The following is a 19,328-nucleotide window of genomic DNA, read 5'->3' as shown; positions in this document are numbered from 1 at the left end:
TGCTGTGCATTTACACCACACAACACACGTGCACAGTTTTTGTGTGTGTGCAGAATCTGCACCTACGAGTCTACAAATGGCATCCAAGAAAATCTAATGAACGCATCATGCGTTTCTAGAGCCCAAGGTACCACAAGTATATTGGTGTGGGCCTGCCTATGTTTCGCTGCAGTCTGAATACATCAACCATCAATTTGTTTGGAACAGCATATATTATTATTATTTTTTTAATAGTGACTAGATACATTCTAAAGGATAGCTCACAATTGCCATTTATTGAAGACACGCGTGTGTGCAAATGTTACAAATATATGAACGTGCTTATTTCAGTCGTATGAAGCATAGCGGCTTAAAACTGCTGCTTTCACGTCAATGAAAATGCACATTGCCTTGTGCCATGACTTAAATTGTACCGGCACACGTAATTGGAAGTTGGGACACAGTCACCTCTGACTTAAAACGACCAATTTCCAATGTTCCCTTATTGGTGCGCACACAAGAGCCGCAATGCATGACCCATATTAACAAGGCGCTTTTATACCTCGTCTAGATTATTCTGTCGTTGTGCAGGGCGAGAGCTGCGCTTGCACATGGTTGCACTTGCAGCGAGATTTGCATATTTATGTGGCGCAATGACTTTACTCGCACGCAGAGAACAAATTTAGATTTCAGTCAAATCCTGATTTCTGAACCAAGGAACCTGTTGGGCATTGCGCGAGACGCGCACGCTGACTGGAACGACGACAGCGTGTATCATTGTGATTGGATATAATGTTTATTTTCACGCCTCTATACATAAAAACGATGGCAACTGGGCATTACTCCTTGCCATGATGTTAACTTTGCAACTCGCTTTAAAGTATAAATGAAGCGTAGCCTGTGTCTTTTATATAGGCGCATTTTAAAACACAACAGTACATCTGGCAATAGACTGACACCCAGTAGGTAATCCCCTGGAGTGCTTAGCCTGTGAGTCTGACCACCAGTATCCCCCACATGAAGGGGGGTCCCATTACCCCATAGTACATTTTGGCCATTTTCCAGTCCTTACCTGATTGTGCAGCACAGTTCGAATTGTTAGCAGGCTGCGGACTGGCCTGGCCCTGGCGGCCCTGGGCACGAGGGCCGGCCTCCTCCGACTTGCCTGCCCGGGTGCAGCCCTTGTGGTCTCAGATAGTGGCTGTGGGCAGGGCACTAGTGGGCACTAGACATGGGCTGGCTGGCGGCCTCGGACGAGTTGTGGTGGTGGTCCACCACCGGACCGGTCACTGGTGTGTGGCTGCAGACATGCTCAGCTGGCTCAGGATCTCTCTGTCTCTAGACTGTCGTCTCTCGCTTATGCCCGCTGTGCTATGCGCTGTGGTGTCTGTGGTGCACTGGTGAGGCTGCCAAAATCATGCCGCACAGGATCAGAGAGACCCAACAAATAGCATCAAAATCATCACGTCACGTGGTGTGATGATGCCGTTGGACCTGGGGGCACAGAGTCTGTCGGGCGGGGGCAGCCAGCCCTGTGCCGAATTTTCATTGGCCCCCGCCTTGTCCGCAGTGGTCACAAGCCCCAGGCACAAGTTGCTGTTTCAACTTTGCAAGAAGTGCAACAAATTTGTTGTTACTTCCTGCAAAGTTGAAGTGAAGCAATTTGTGTGTGAAATGTTAATGTGTGTCACTGCCTGGCTGCCTGCCGTGCCGAAGTGCCGGGGGGCCGGGCGGGCCCAGGCCCAGCTCCCAGCCCAGCCCCAGGGTCAGGAGGAGTCAGAGATGACCATGGTGTTAATTTATTTTAGTTTGCAATTCATACAACAACTCAGCCAGCCCACCGCCCGAGCGAGCCGGGCACACCACATGCATACGCATCTGCATGCATCATAAATTATGATGCATGCATGAGGCAATCATCAATGAGCACAAAAGAAAGAGGGGGGTTCACGTGAATTAATCCATTGAACAAATCAACGGAATAAATTGCTCACTATGTAGGAGTTAAATGAGGGGATAGATCAGGTCAAGGAGAGTAAAAATTCATACAATCTTTAATAAACACATATTCAATTACATTACACATGGTGCTGAAATCACGATAAAAACAGCATAAAAACACACAGTCAATACTAAACATTTCCAATTAAAGTGCATATTAGTCTAATAAGCGTCCTAAAGTGTAAAAGTGGACACACTATGCATAAGATAATTCGAAAACATATTGCATCAGAGGACAGCTTAAATCTCAAATTAATGCCCAATCTATATTCAAAATCAAAATTATATAACAAAAATAAGGCAGAAAAAAGAGAAAGGAAAATAGAAAAATATAAGAATAGTACAAAGGAATAAACAAAAAATTATATATATGTATATAGAGGGCACCATCCCACGCAGGTCAGGACAATCAATGTTTCCTGCAAGGTAAAAAGGTTGTCCCCAATCGAAAAATCAATTTTATTATAAACAGACAAGTTGGAATGCATCAGTATATACTAAAACGGATGCAATACTTGTCTCCAATCTGACCATGATAGTCAACAACCAGTACCTAGTACAGCTACCAACAGTCTCATGGGCTGTACTGGTATCTAACACAGGTAGTTTCTACGACTAGTTAACAATGTCTAAGCCGTCTGTCTCTTAACATAGCAAGAGAGAGAAGGCTTGACAGTCGTCTTCCTCAGGGCAGGACAGATTAGGTAATCAATTGTGAAAAATACATGTAATTTCTCCACATATAAATATTCAAAAGGCACTTGTTCACAGACAATGAAAAGATGTCTTGGTATTATTGCATGTGCCCCTTCTTTTTCATGTGATTCTTCCTTAATTCACGAGGATGGTCAATGGGTTCCATCTTAGTGCTACTCAAAACTTCAAATCGAAGCAGGACACTCCTCTTGAGTGTATCCAAAGGGAAACAATCAAAGAAGGAAGAAATTCTCTTAATAATGCAACCTCGGAATCTTAAAAGGGTGCAGCATGGATCCAAACTAGGTGGGGAAAACTCCCATCACCTGATGTCCTTATGTGAACCGTATCGTCTGCACGTTGGACGTATTCCTCGCCGACTGAAAAGCTGCGACCGCAGCACAGCCAGTTTCACGAAATGCTGCCGAGTACGTCAGTTCCTCGAGTGGCTCCAAAGTTAAAATCGAAGAACAATCATCAAAGAAAGGTAACACAACATCTCAGATCTGTAGTGTTACCTTGCTTTGATTAATTATTTATGCTGCTGCCTGCAGTCATCTGACTGCAGACACTGTGCTGCCTGTTATTTCCCAGCAGCCCAGCCCAGCCCACCATCCCCCTCACCCTCATGAGTCTCGACACTGGACCGCCGACACGGCAACAGCCTGCTGCGAGGCGAACTGCTCCGCTTCCGCTCTCGGGTCACGTCGGGCTCGGGCGGGGCCGCCCCGCACACATAGTCTCCTATCAGAGACAGAGTGACTACTACAATTGTGCCAAATGCTAACACAAAAAAAAATAATTAAAAGAAAATAATTATAAGAAAAAATATTTATTTAACAACAAAAAAAACAGCCCTGGGGTGACTGCTGAAAAACCAGCCCCAGGAGTCCCAAAATCCGTTCGGCCACGGGCCGAACGACCGAAAGGGCCAGTCCAACCCTGCCAGTTGATCAGCAAGTGGAAAGATCAGCCAGGGAATGCCTGCCCTATTAGGAGGCCCTAAGAGGGGGCCGGCATGCCTCCCGGCTCCCAGGCCCCAAATGTTGAAAAAAGATAGAATAGCCAATCATGCAGCCCACAAGTGGTGGCTACAGGGTCAGCCCAGCAAGTGAACAGGCGGCGGCCATGACTGAGGAGGCCCTGCATCCTCAAGTATAATGCAGCTCCATGTGCACCTCGACCAGGGGGCAAGGTGTATGCCCCAGTTGGTCAGCAAGTGGAAAGCAGAGTTGCAGGAGTTTCTCTTTCAGAACAGCCACTTCTTATAATAAACCCTTTTTAGTAGAACTGTTTCACCTCAAGCAGAGAAATTGACCAAATGGAAGGTTACTTCCTACGTGTTTCAGATGAAAGCTGCCATAATCTATTAGTGCATTCTACTTGTGGGCTTTCTGAATGGTTTGACTTTTAGCATCCCTGACTCTAAATCATGATAGAGATGTTGAGGTAGTTCATGCCCTGTGAGGAACCTGAGGGCATCCTCCCAACTACTCCCCTTGGGTCTACCTCTCAGGTGGCCAGGGAAAGGCCATCGCTTTTTGATCCTGACGCTGGGGGTAAATATGCGAGGGAGGACCACCTAGGTGGAGGGTCGTAGGGGAGTGCAGAGAGGATGTCTTTGGGTGAGGCATGGTATCCCCCTTTCCTTGTCAGAATGCACTGTACCCTCCCTCTGCCTTTGTAGGGTATTATCATTCTTTCCCTCTTTCATACGACCCTGTTGTCCTACATTCATATCCCTTTAAGACTGGGATGAGAAAGAGGAATCCGGGAGTAATGCACACTTCCATTTGTGCAAACCACTTTGGTACTGAGATGATGAAGAGGACTGTGAAGCACCGCTATAACGGTCAGGCATGTACCAGTAATAGCACTAACTATTGGCAGGCAAAGGACTTGCACCTGCAGCCAATTGAGTGGCTATAGGTGCATGAATGGAGAGGCAGGTGAAAGGAGAGGAGAAACCCTTCTGGAGAGCAGGAGATGAGAATTCGCCAGTGAGCAGGCAGGAGAGGGGCCGGTGAAAAGGACGCTGAGTGCTGCAGGAGAGGCAAAAAGACAAAGAGGCCAGACTGTGCAGTATGAGAGTCGACAGCCCTGCAGATCCTGTGCCATGTGTCCCGAGCTGGAGCTGGGGGTCACAGAAGACTATCGGAAAAGGCTGACGCTCCCAATGAGTGAAAGGGGAGTGAGAGAAAGCCGAAGAAGAAACCAAAGGCAGCTTGGTGAGGGGCTGCAGACCAGTGAGTGACAGAGAGGGAACACTCATGGGCTGCAACGGCAACCTCCTCTGCCTCTCCCTCTGTCAACCTGGATGACTCCAGGGTGTCTTCCGCCGTGGATGGCCCCCTGTGTGGCATCACCCTGTCCCACTGCTGCTGAGGATTCCCCTGCCACTTTCACCTCCTCTGACCTACCCCCACCAACCACACCCGATGGTACAGGGGATACCTCAGCCACATCGCTCCCGGAATTTGAGCTGCCAAGGTGGAGTGGCTGGGGCCGGCACCTATGTCCGGTGGAACAGTCCCCTCATCCATGCTTCACAGCACCGCTTCCGGCCTCTTCATCAGCTGCAGCAACTGTGGTAAAGGAGACACAGAACACCAACATCCGTGTACTGTGTCAAAGCTGGTGTGGAATCAATAACATTCACAGGAACAGGAATTGTCGAAGGCACAACCAGCAACATCCACACTCACGCACATCAACATGCAATTCACATCCAAACAGACACAACAACCCAGGCTCAATGTCAACCACAGTCATGACACATCCACATGTAAATGCTGCACAATGTGGGCAGTGCACAGACACATACCAAGAGAAACCACATGTACCGATGGGAAAGTCAACGTGACCCAACTACAACCTGATGCACACCTATGGGAGACATGCCATAGGCGCACCTGGATGGTCAGGGACTAAACTGGTAGGATAGACATACATGTAAAGCATGTAATCACAGAAGTGCCGTGCCACTGCCGTGGACACAATGTGGCCAAAACACACAGTGGATTCCTGGCCAAAAGTAAACCATGATTGCGCCACTCACAGCATGGCCATGCCAACACATGCCTGGGCATCTCTCCACACAATCACATCAAACAACATACCTCTGCCACAAACTGACCTGTGTGCATGCAACACATACATACCTTAATTGCAGAGGCACACACGAGTATGCCATAGCCCCAAACAGATACACATGGCATACACACACATCAACTCTGAGTACACAAGCTGTGCCATGACAGATCGCATCAGATTCCCAGAAAATCCAATGCCCCAACTTGACTATGCCAAACATTCAAAAGGACGTGTCACCTCCAGATGTGTCGGAAGCATAGTCACACATTGCTATTGTACGCAAAACATCATGTCCATCATACATGCACCTGACATAGGCACCACATCCTCATCTGCCACCCTTGCCATCCAAGCACGCCTCAGCCACAAGTGACATTGCATGTGCACATTTTGCTCAAGTGGTCAACAACACACACTGTACTATCCACAGATGTCACACCTCATGCATAGGGAGCATTGTCCGCGGGCCTGCAGGCTGCTGTCAATCGCTGAAACACAAATGCTGCAAACATAAGAGTGTCACTACTAAGCTGCAGGCACATGCACAACACACATGCACCATAGAGCACTGCACCACATGCCTACTCACCAGCAGATTCCAGACGTTGTTGCCAATTGCCGACCTGGCAATGCAGCTCTGGGTAGAACCACGCCAGGACCTGCATGTTGTTGTTGGAGAACCTGTACCTGCCTGCACAGTGCACTTCCACAGTTGCACCGGCCTTCAGGGCATGCATGGCCTTGGTGTGGGTCATGGATTGGAGGGTATCCCTACATATTATCCCCACCAAAAATGTTGCTGTATATATGGTTGCCTGGAACGCCATAGGCAATATTTTTGGGGGGGATAATTTGTGGGAGCAGGGGTTGTGGGGGTGTCCCCCGCACATTTAAAAATAATGCAGGGGTTGCGGGTGTGTCCCTCGCAGGGTCTATGCCTCAATATCGCCGCAAAAATATGGCAATATTTTTGTATCGTGATATTTTTGCGGGGATATTAATACATGGAACCGGATTGGAGGTCCTCCCAGCTCTTATGGACAGTCTTGAAGCAGTGCATTGACTGCCCCTCCGCGTTGATGGCAGCCGTTATGTCTACCCAGATCTGCTTACGTCCTTCCTTGCCGCGTTGCTTCACTGGGTCGAAGAAGGCATCATTATTCTCCAAGCCATTATGCACCAGGATGCCAGCTTCCTGTGAGCTGAAGTTGACAGCCCTCTTCCTCGCTGCCATGGTGTTGCCGCTTTGGTCTGAGGAAGATGGTGCGGACATGGCAACTCCCGAGGCAGGCATGGGTGGGCAAGGTGGTCCTGGAGATGGGCTGTGGTTTTGGAATGGTACGGTGGGAATCCGACAGAGCAGCTGAGATGGTCACAGGGCCGAATACAGGAACATGGGTAATAGATGGACAGTAGGCACTTCCATTGCAGTGCATGTGGCCAGCAGGCACCCACACTGGACAGGCAGCAGCAGGTGGTAACGTTGGAGAGCAGCACAGGGCAGGAGGAGGTGGGTGAATGGGGACAGAGGCAGGACAGTTGTTCTTCCGTCTCTAGCTATGAAGGCAGCCGAAAACAGAGTGAAGGGCCTTTGCGCGCAAGTTAAGTGACACGTGCTGCATGCAGTGCGCCGACACTGCCCACGGCATTGACAGGGTTACATAAGGATGTGGAAATGCAACACTGCGTGTGAAGGAACAAAGATGGACAAGGTTGTTTCCACATATTTGGGGGTGCCACGCAATCCGTTCCCTTCAGGTACCACGTACCATATTTATTTGAGGGGGAGGGCTTGCCTCTGCCTATACGCGCATATTATTTTTTCCCAGTCTGAGGCCTGTGGTATGTCGCATACACAATTTCTGTTTTTGGGGGTGCCACTGCGTATTGAGTATCGCTTTTTGTTTGTCAGAAGCTTTCCGGGTATCACATACACTATTTCTGTTTCTCAGGGTTCCATTGCATATCGGGTACCATATTCATTTTCATTTTGGGGTACATTTGAGCCTTGCTGGACCACACGTCTATGTTGCACATCACGTAGACTTTTCCCATACTCAAAATGTCCAGGATAATAACTTGGTGTGCCTTACATTGATCCGTTACACCTGTGACATGAGTGGAAAGGCCCCAAAAGGGAAAGGTCGCAGACAGGGTCAGGGGCGTGGTGAGGAAACATCTTCCCCAGCCCAAGGGTGTCGAGTATGTGGTGTGGAGACATCTGCCCCAGGCCCAGGGTGTCGGGGGACGTGGTGTGGAGACATCTGCCCCGGTGGTCGGGGACCTTGTGCGGAGACATCTGCCCCAGCCCTAGGAGGACATGGCAGACCCCAGTCCACAGGTGGCCCGGCACCTGGACATCAACTTGGTCCCAGCCAGACAGGGGCATCATCAACACCATGTGCCACTTGTAAAAAAAAACACGAAAAAAAATCCCGCGATGAAAGGACGTCGTACCGCACCCATACACCCACACAACGTATGGTGAATTGGCAGCATGTCACTGACCAGATCAACGCCTTACGGGTGGAGATGCGCACTTATGAACAGGTTCAGAAGCGCTAGAATGATGCTACCTGTCGCACAAAGCACAAGGACATTGTCAACCTGGCCTCTGCAATGGCAACTGGAGTGGGGCCACCAGAGGAGGAGCAGCTGGCACTGCATGAAGAGGCCATGAGCCAAATCATCCTACTTGAGCAGGTGCACAGCATGGGAGACTGAGGACACATCTGGTGAGTGGCTGTCATTGTGCATCATATGTTTTGCCAGTCATGCATGACCCACCTTTCTGGGCAGTGGCACATCAGGCTGCAGTTGTAGGACATCCCTAGGTAATGCATGTTTTCTGATGTATAGACTCCTGTCACATGGCCATCATACTGGGAATACCCTGTGTGGTGGACATGTGTGGCGCATGTCTGTGTGACAGTAAATATCACCCACAGGTTACTCCCTTGCTACATGGGCACTATGAGATGCCTACATGTATTGTTGTGTGCTACATTCTTGTGGCGTGTCACTCTGCACAGCTAGACATGTGCATGCGATCGATGTTGAACTATCACGTCATGAAATGCTAAGTTGCATGTTCCATCTGTCACCTGCCCCCATAGGAAGCCTTGTCATGATGCATTCCTGATCTCTGTGTTTCTACCACGTGTGGTTTGCCCAGAGTGAAGGTGCATAGGTGCCCACAGACCACAGACAAAGTTACAGGTATGATGTAGTTGCTTATTTAAATTAGTGTAGTACAGGTTTATGCCATCCACTATATGATGAAGAATAGCTGATGTTGGGTTGTCATGCAGAGGTTGGCATCGTTGCAACATGAAAATCACATGGCCGTAGACAGCACATGTGTTAGGTCATGAACATTATGAATGGCAATGAGTGTGCATGGCTGCATTCCAGTCTATGCATATGCGTGGTAGTTGTTCAAACATGTCATGAAAATTTCATTTTAAGGCACCTGTCTTGTGTCAAAGGCCTGTATGTGTCCCTCAGTTGATACTTGACAGGTACATGCCTTGTCACTTTCATCATTGTGCTGTGCAGTTGCACAGACATTGGCCTGTCCATGAACTGGATACATGCACAGTTCCCCCCACCTGTGTCATCTGGCAGGTCAGACATACCAGCTACATCCCACACCCAGATGTGGCATGATGGCTTTGTTGCAACATGTGTAATGTGATATGCATCTGAGGCAGTGCTGGTTCACAGTCTAAGAATGCACAGCCATAAACCTTTCAACCCGCATTGTGGGATGATGTGCATATACAGGGACTGCATTGCAAACAAGAACATCCATGCCAGAGTCATTGCTTTTGGAATTGATTGTTGCACATACATGCCACTCATGGACCCTGGATGACCTTCTTCACCATGTGTGTCAGGGGATGTTGTATGTGCTACACATTTGCACATGCACAGCCTCCCCACCGGCATCGTTAGAGCATGAGCAGTAGGGCAGGGGCATGTCACTGTAATGCAGATGACATGCAGCACTCAAACAAGCCTCACTGTCTGCCTTCCCCTCATCCTCACTCATACATTACTGCCCGCCTGCTATACAGGCATGGTATACTGCTACCAGTCTCTGCGGCAATGCCAATGACAAAGAGAGCCTACTCATTGTTGCCCCTGCTCCCTCCTTCCCTCCCAACATAGGTCCACACCCTTCACCCTCTTGTGGGTCCATGTACCTTGATGGCATCTTTGAATCCTCTCTCCTTCTCCCTTCACTTCACAGACCTTGACTAGAAGGCCCACTTTCAGCTGCTCCTGCTCAGAGGCATTTTCACTCCCCTCCCCTTCTCCCAGGACCTCAATGTGTCCAGTTCGCTGTCCCAATCCTAATATGTGTGTCATGTGTTGACGGTGGTGATGTCTGTGGATGTGGGTGAATGACTGTTGCCATGTGATGTCCTTCAACATTACAATGTCACATGTGCTGTTCTTATCCCTGGTATGTGTGGTGACATGACAGTTGTATGGCCGACCATTGTGGGTTTATGTTACTTTTGCATGTTAACGTCTCCACTGATGGCATGGACATGACCAGGAGACGGGGGAGGGAACACCGGTCAGGAAATTCCATGCTTCCGTTGCTCTGAGCTCATAGTGTGTGAATACACAATGTGTGATGCCTGCATGTACTGAGATTTGTTGTGTGATTGCACTTTGATGCATGTGCATATGTGTCTTGTTGCACATTGCTAAATATGTCTTTCTCTTTCCATGTGCAGGTGAGGATGCACCAGATGCAGAGGAGGAGGAAGAAGAAGAGTCAGTGGTGCGCCAGACCACCAGTAGAGTATGTGTTGTTGTACGCCAAGAAAATTCACTGGTGCTCCAGACCATCCTCAGTCATGCTACAGACTCTTCTGACTCTTCAGACTCAGCTGGCTTTGATGCTGAACCGGATGTTTATGCCTTAAAGAGGGCAAGGGTGAGTGCCCCAATGGGTGGATCAGATGGGGGCCATGAGTCTGCAGCGATGCGGCTGGCTTCACAAGGTCAGTCAGCAGTGGGTCCCCGCCATCTGTGGTGGTTACGGCAGCAAGATCACCCTCTCATTAATTGGCCTCATGCCCAGGGGCTGATATCCAAGGGAGGGTTATAGACCTACAGCAAACGACAGAGGCACCACAGCAACAGGCATGGTTCCTTTCATCAGGCCAAAGTGGGCACCGCACACGTGGTGGACGGGTGAACGGTGGGGAGACAGAGTGGGAGCAGCAGATGTTGCGTGTAAACATCAGAAAATACAAAGGGAACTTAGTTCCGGTTACCATCCCCAAACTAACAGCCAGACCGAAAGAACTAACCAGAAACTTGAGCAATACCTTCATTGCTATGCTACCGCCATATAGAATAACTGGTCTTGTTTGGACATGGCTGAATTCACCTTGAACAATTCTTACCATTCCTCCATTTGGAGTCCACCATTTTTCGTCACCAGAAAGGGGGCCAGATGTGGTTATCATCTAGGAATTTGCCCTTGCGTGACCTGCCCGTTTTTGGTTCTGAAGAAGATTTAATCGGTGGCCTATAAGCTCTTGCTACCAGTTGCTTGGCGGATACACCCTGTATTTCATGTGTCTTTGTTCAAGCCCTTTGTGCCTGACCTTACAGGCGCCTACCTGTATGGCCTACCCCAGTGGACGTTGATGGTTCTCCTGAGTATGTGCTACATTCAATATGTGACTCTCATTTCTATCAGATTGACTGGGAAAGTTATGGACCTGCAGATCCCACCTGGCAACCGACCTCTCAGGTCCACGTCCCACATCTGGTTCAACTGTTACATCTTCGCTACCCCTGGAAGCCAGCTGTTCTGTTCCCCCTCAGCTGGGGCAGAGTTTTACACGCAGTTGCTATTGCCATTCCCGCAGCCCCCAACACATACCTACTGGTTCTTGGAGACTGCATCCTGGTGGTACGGGTGGACGCGCTAGCATTTGGGGTCCCGGGATGTCTGCAGGAGCCAGGGGCACCGGTGGGGAATCCTGTGATGGTGCTGCAGTTGCGCGAGATGCTTCCGGGGTCGGGGCCATGCCGTGCTTACGTCACGATATGGCCTTCAAGGCTGGGGTCATGTAATCTTGTTTCCGGCAATAGCGTAAGGTTTCCTAGGTTACCGCTGACGCCGGAAGATCACTGAGCTCACTATAAAAGGCTGGTGTGTCGTTATGCCAGTGTCTCATATCGCTTCCATGGTTCCAACTCATTTCCTTGCCTTTCCATGGTCCTTCTGGGGTTCGCAGGCCATTACTGCTTGCCTATTGGCTCTTTGCTCAGCTTTTCTTGCCTATTGCTTATTATTGCTTTATAATTCCTTTGCCTTGCTCCTGCTTTCCACTTCCTTATGCTGGACATCCAACATTCACCCCCCAGCCCAACAGTACCCTTGTGGTTCAACTGCCTTGCACCATGTAAAACACCGGGAGGTGAGCTTCAGCCCGTGCTGTGGGGGAATAAGTCCCCGACCCAGCCCAAGTCTATACATCAGCTTGGGATGGAAGGGGGCTGAGTCTCCTGCCTCCATTGACCCTCGTTCCCCCTGGATGACCTGAGACCCGGTGCTTCCAAGAAGAAGGGAAAAGGCTCATTGCTGCAAGGACACAGTAAGCAACGCCCTAGTGATCAAGCCCTTGACACTCCCCACAGCTTGTCATTATCTGTTCTACCCATGTGAATTGCGAGAGCACCCAGAAATCCTTGCACATTGCACACTTACCTGGACAGTCTCACTCAGAGTGTGTGGTCTGTCAGAGTGGTGGGGGGTGAACAGCTGCATGTTGTCCTGAGGTCCATTTGCAGTGGTGTCCAACAGGGGTGAAGGTTGTTTAAAGAACACATTTTTCAGCCAGTGACAGCTTTAAATCCTCTCCTATGCGAATCTTTTGTGCCACTTGATTTTTATGATTCGAGGTCTGCATTTGGAGTGCCTATATTGTGGCTGAGACAATGGGCCTCATTACACGTTGTGCGGTAAAAATAGGATTTTACCGGCATGGCGTAATTTGCGTGTCCGCCCTCGCAAGAGGCCGCCATTTGTGTGCCATTATGAGTTTGCGGGCACGAGCATAGCGCCATGCCGGTAATTATCCTACCGCCATGCCGCAAAAGTCCCCAAAAAGTCCCTTAACGGCATCCTTGAAAGCGCTGTTAGCACTTCCGACCTGCCTCTACATGCAAATAGCGGTCACCGCAATTAGTGGACATCGGCATTAGCGGTCACCGCTAATAGCGGTGACCGTTATTTTGCGGAACCGGAAATGGCGTCATCGCACAGGACCGGGAAACAGCACGGCCGCCATCTTTAAAAACACAATCCGTTGCCATCCTCCTTATCCAGGACACTTTACCAGGAAACACGTTCGGAAATCCTTCCAGGACACTGTAAAGATGCCCAAGGCCGTTAAAAAATCGTCAGAGCGGCAACGCAAGGAGAAGTTCAGCAAGGAGGAGCTCATAATGCTCACTCAGACACTAGCAGAAAATGCACAGGTGGTCTTCTGCAACGACATGCGGCGGAGACCATCCTGAAGAAGAAGGCCATCTGGGAAGAGGTAGCCCACAAGGTCAGCGCGGTAGGCACCACCACCCGCACAGTTAAAGACTGCCGAAAGAGGTGGGACGACCTCCGGCTACCTGTATGGAACATACTATCCGTAAACCGCAACCTGGCTACGGGCACAGGAGGAGGCAGCGAATCGCTGATTAAGCTCAGTGAGTGGGAGGAGACCTGTGCATCGACAATCGGCGTGGAATATATCGAGGGAGTTGGACAAATGGAGCATGGCGTGGCAATTTTGTCTGATGGAGGTGAGTGTATGCATCAAACAATGCACAATGAAGTGTGATGGTCCCCCCAATCATGTGTCCATATGAATGCCGTGGATCAAGCCACAAACAAACATGTATGCATCACCACATACCCGTTCAACACAGAGCCATTCATGCATGACCCACCCAACATCCCCATTACCTGCATCCACACTAAAGAGCCCTAAATGCATAGAACGGCATGACGTATTCATTCAGCATAAGACAGGTCGACCCATTAATGATGATCTTCCACATTTCTCGCCCGTACAGGATCACACACAGAAACTGAGGAGGCACGCACTTCCACACCTGCTCCCACATCCAGCAAGAAACCCAGGAGGGATGCCACAGGGGACACCGCCACATCCTCAAGGGCAGCCAGGAGGAGTGACCATGACCACAGGGACAAAGGCAGCAGGAGCACCAGCTGCACGCAGCCACAGGCCATGCCTGCTGCCGTCGTGGCACCCACGGGAGTATGTCTGCCAGCAAGTGGAGGCAGCATTGAGGGAATGCACTCTGCTGCCACCAGCTCAACGGGTGAGGCAGCGGCCACTGCCCCACTTTCGGATGAGGAGGAAGCACCTGGCATTGAGGATCTAAGCCAGAGCCCCAGAACAACACGCCCCTTACTGTCAAGCCCGAGGTTGTCATCAGGTCCGGGTAGCCAAGGAGAATCACCCATCCCCACCCTTGAAGGGCCATGGAGCCCCCAGGTATTCTCACCTGATGCAAGTGCCATGGATCCAGGCACATCAGCCATCACACCAGCACCCACCATGCGACATGACCTATCATCCATCTTTCAGAGGCAGACCGAGATGACTGGTCTAGTAGGGCAGCATGTGGCTGAGACAGGCCGCCTGAGGGAGGACATCGGTACATTTGCACAGAAACGAGGGAGGCCATGGAGTCATGCACCAACCGAATCTGCAATGAAATGGCCCAACTCAGGGAGGCCATGAACCGCATAGCAGACGCAATTGAGCGCCGATGCCCACTCCCAACCCAGGAAGAACTGGGCCCAACGTCCTCTGGGAGTTCACGGCAAAGTAGCCCCCTACGCCGGTCTCTGTGGAACCTGCGGCGCACCACTTCACAACCACCAGATGACGGAGCAGGCACTGGCAATTAGTGCCAGCAAGGACTGGGTGCCACATGTGGAGAGGGACACATTCACGCCATGAGGCTCACATGGGGGTGTTGTGGGGGGAGGGAGGTAAGGGTGATTTTGGGAGTGTTGTGGGGGAGGGGGGTAAGGGTGATTTTGGGAGTGTTGTGGGGGAGGGGGTAAGGGTGATTTTGGGAGTGTTGTGGGGGTGAGGGGGTAAGGGTGATTTTGGGAGTGTTGTGGGGGGAGTGGGGTAAGGGTGTTTTCACAGTTGGGGCCCTGCACTTATTGTTGTCTTTTGTTCACAATACACTGTTTGAAAGTTTACACTGGCTTGCTATTCATCATTGTGTGTGTGTACTGTATTGGGGAGATGGTTCTTTGTGGGACTGAACACATGCATCAGGGCAGTAATACCCATCTTTATCCATTACAGTCATACCTTGTATGACATGCAATCTGATGCATCAGATGCTGACGCACATCGTGTCCTGCCTGGACAGTGCCACTTACATGTCCCTGCGGGCCTTTTGCGCCATCCTCATCACCATCCACATCATCCTCATCTTGTGCTTGCATGTCAGGTGGCATAGTCACATCCCGCCTCATGTAATTTCAGTCCCGCAACACACATGCCATGGTTTACTTCGGCACTTTGTCATGGCCGCACAGGAGGGCTTCACCCAGCACGCTTAGGGACCGGTGCTGTGTGTTGTAGAGGCCAGATGCCTGCTCCATCACAGCCCAGGTACGGCTATGTGCAATTTTCTTGTCCTCTTCCTGCTGGTTCTGTGGTATTTCTGGGTGCCCTGCTGGTGCTTGCTGCGCCTGTCTTGCCCTACTCCTACTCCTACTCCTCCTGCGTCTCCTCTGTGCTTCATGCTGTTGATGGTGCAGCACTACAATCACATCCTCCAGCCCATGTAATGCGGGCAGTATTGGAGGCATTTTTGTGTGGGAAGGGGTGTGGTGTGCCCTTTTGTGCTGCCACAGTCTCCATCCCCTACACCTGTGCTGGATGTGTCCACCTGTGGCAGGTGGACTGCTCAGGTCTCTTAACGGGTGGTTCAAGATGCCGGTATTAGCGCCATGGCGGTAGGGTGTTTTGGGGTCCATACATCCAAGTCTTTAATTCCATCCTTATAACTTTAATTTATCTCCCAACATGTGTTTCCACATAGCTTTAGCTATGGTTCCTCAGGAGAGATTCTTTGTTGTTATATTTGTTTTCTTAATCTTGATTGATATTGATAATTATTTTTTTCTTTCCATTCACTTTTACAGGTATACTCCAATTTTTCTTCTAGAATCTTATGTTTGGGTTTTGGGCATTTCCCTCAGCAAGGTACGATTGCCTTGATTCATCCGTGTTCAGGACGGTGAAGGTTGGTTGCTGTAGGGTATCGGTATGTGATTGTAAGCACCTCTTTGCAGGGATGTAGCGTACATGGGGCTTTTTCTCATTTGCATGTCATGGTGGGTGTTTCTGGTGGTGTCACTGTAGGGCCTTTGTTGATGAGTTGTCATGAAGGGTGGCAGACCTGAATGTTTGTGTACTGTGACATATGGTGATGGTTGTGGTGGTTAGTGTTTCCTTGCACTTTTCACATGTGTCTTGCCTGCCGCATGGCATCCCATCAATTGATTTTGAAATAGTCATGTCTGCCAACGCAGGCAGTCCAGTCTTCGTCCTTCTTCCTCTTCTGGGGGTGCTGTCCCAAAACAAATCTACACAAATGACAGCATTGCTGGGCATTTGTGGGATGACATGTTCTCCACAGACACCAGGCACACACCATTGTCCAGGGCTTGCTGTTTTCCATGGTGAACATCGTGCACGGTACACAATCACATTTCCAGATGACTGTCGACAGCTGCAGAGTGCATCTCATTGCTCACTTCAGTTCAAAGCACATGTTCCCCAATTCAATCCCGTCCCAGTGAAGTCTGTCTTCCCTTCCACTTCCCTGTTGCCTGCTCCCTTTTGTGTGTCGTTGTCCTTGACCTCTGGTTCTCATTGCTTTCGCATGTCTGCTTGTGTATTTCATGCCAGTTGCCTCGGTGCCCTGCCTTCCAGTATGACAGCTGCCTTTGTGAAGGGCTGCCTTCTGCATGATCCTGTCTTTCGTGAAATTGGTGATATTTGACAGTCACATCTCCTTCGACTTTGTATCATCGGCTCCCCTGCCAGTGTTTACCTCACAATCCCACGTTAATTAGTGGATGCCATATCGTTGCATTGGGCATACTTCCATGGTGATCCTGGGTTTTTATCATGATCTCTTTTTGGGGGTCATCTAAGTGTCATACTGACTGTGGCCAGATGCGAGTGTTCAGAATGTCCCATCAGCATGAGAATGGGTAAGTGTTACATGGTCCTTCATTGCATGGCACTCAGGGTGGGGGGTGGGGTAAGGCAGTGTAGGTGTTGTGGGTGGTCACTGTGTGGAGTGTCCATGCTGTGTTGGCACGAGGTGGGCGGATCTGGCTGCATGGGAGGCGGACACATGGTGATGGGTGGCTGATGAGTTTTTGTTTGCATTTGTTGCATGTCACTCAGGAGGGGACATGTTGCTGTACGTTTGGGTGCATGGATGTGTTGCATTTGGCATGTGAATATGGTTGCTGCGATTGAAGCTGAAGTTGGTGCTGTGTGCGTGTACAGGACACAGCATCATGGTTTTGTAGTTTCCAGGCAGACAGAGGGGGACATAAATGGATTATACAGTCCAGCTGGTGCAGGCGCACACAGAATAAGGTGAGATGGGCATATTTCTTGGAGTGCACTTGCATTTTTCAGGATTGACATGACAGCTTTGATGTGACTGTGTATTGCGAGCATAGTTTTGGTCAGAGAATGGGTTGGCCACTGAACCTGTTTATTGTTGTGGGACATGCATAGTGGGTCTAGGTCTGTCCTCGTGTGTCTTTGTTGTTTGCATCCATTTGGTACTATGCCTTCCTACCTGTGGTCTCATGTGTGTGTGTTGGTGTCTACATGCACAACGGTTGTTGTGCATGTGACGGTGGTCAGGGACTGCTCTGTGCTTTTGGGTGTACTACATGGACACTGTTGGTTAAGTTGCTATGATTGTGTTGGTGATTTGTGCACAGCCATACAGAATAGGGGCATGATTCACAGAGTGTTTCACTATGGGATCTATGAATCAGGCCCTCGGGGTGTATCAACCACTTTTTGGCACTTACAAATTGACTCATACTTAGAGGTCATTTTGATATGGGGTGCATAGACTCCCTATTCACAGTATATATGTAACATGTGGAATCTTGTGTCCCTGCTTTCATGCTCACATCAACATGGATAGTTTTGAGCCTGTACTGCACTTAGTCCAAAGGTGTACAATGGTATTTAGAGTGGCTGATTGGAATTAGTGATTAGTCATGGCCACAGGCCCCAGAAAACAAAAACCACACCATCTAGTGATGGGGGCAATGGGTCACTTGACTCACTTATGTCCCTTTGGGACCTATAAACACAGGGGCCCTGGCTGGACTCAGTCCTGGCGCCTTTGGCGCCAGGCTCATATAGAGATGTCAGCATAAACACTTTATTTCAGTGCAGGAGTGCTTTTACTTTATTTCAGTGCAGGAGTGCTTTTATTTTACAAGAACGTTCCAGGAGCTGAAAGCCTTTATTCCAGAGAACATCCTAATGCGCTGACTCATCGGGTGTGGCTCCCTAGGTCTGGTCTTCATGTGCTGACTCATTGGGTGTGGCAGGCAGGCCGAACCTTGTGGGCATGGCTTCAGAAGCTTAGCTATATAAGCTGCTCCATCTTTAAGGCCGCTGCTTCACGTTACTGTGGACTCACGTGCAACGTGACGCTCACCGCCGCTTGGACCAGTTCAGTTTACTAACCTTTGGAAACCAGCCGTTCTCCTGCATACTCACCTCCAGGAAACCGGTGCTTTATTGCTTATACTGCAGACTCATCTCCTGACATCCAGTGATCTTGATCCTGACGCTGCAGCACTGCACTCCGCATCAACGAACTCGGACCCTGTGAAGAAGAAGAAAGACAAGGTTAGAACATCCATCCTAGGGCCGCGCCGCATTTGAACCCTGCGTGCCCTCTAGTTAACAATTTACCAGCTACTGGATCACTGCAGCTTCGTTCCTCATTCCCTCCGGCTGTCGCCTCGAGCTACGCAGCTTCTGCCGGTCAGGCACATCACCTGCAAGGGAATAAAGCAAAAGAACAAACATCAAAAGTGGAACGGACAGCAATACAAGACAACAAACTTTACAATACAACAAAAACAGACAAGGAAAGCAAACGGGAACACTTACCTGAAGAATAGTGGCTTAGTCGCAGCAGCACTGGACTACCACGTGCAAGGGACCAGTGAAGGAACTCGGTCCATATCATACAAGTGCCCCTGCCAGAAGCAGCAGGACGGAGTGCTCGCCAAAAGTAATCAACCGGTGAACTTTTCAGGGACAGCACATCCCATGGGTACCACGGTTTGGGAGAAGGGGTCTGGAAGGGGATCAAGCACACAAGCTGGCATACTCACATCCCCTATTCTCCACGCAGGAGCAGTCCCGAGCAGCATCACCTATTACCACCAGTCACCACATAAGCAC

Source organism: Ambystoma mexicanum, chromosome 8, assembly GCF_040938575.1.
Source record: "Ambystoma mexicanum isolate Mex_15411 chromosome 8, UKY_AmexF1_1, whole genome shotgun sequence".
In the NCBI taxonomy this organism is placed as follows: Eukaryota; Metazoa; Chordata; class Amphibia; order Caudata; family Ambystomatidae; genus Ambystoma; species Ambystoma mexicanum.
This window is presented reverse-complemented; position numbering follows the sequence as displayed.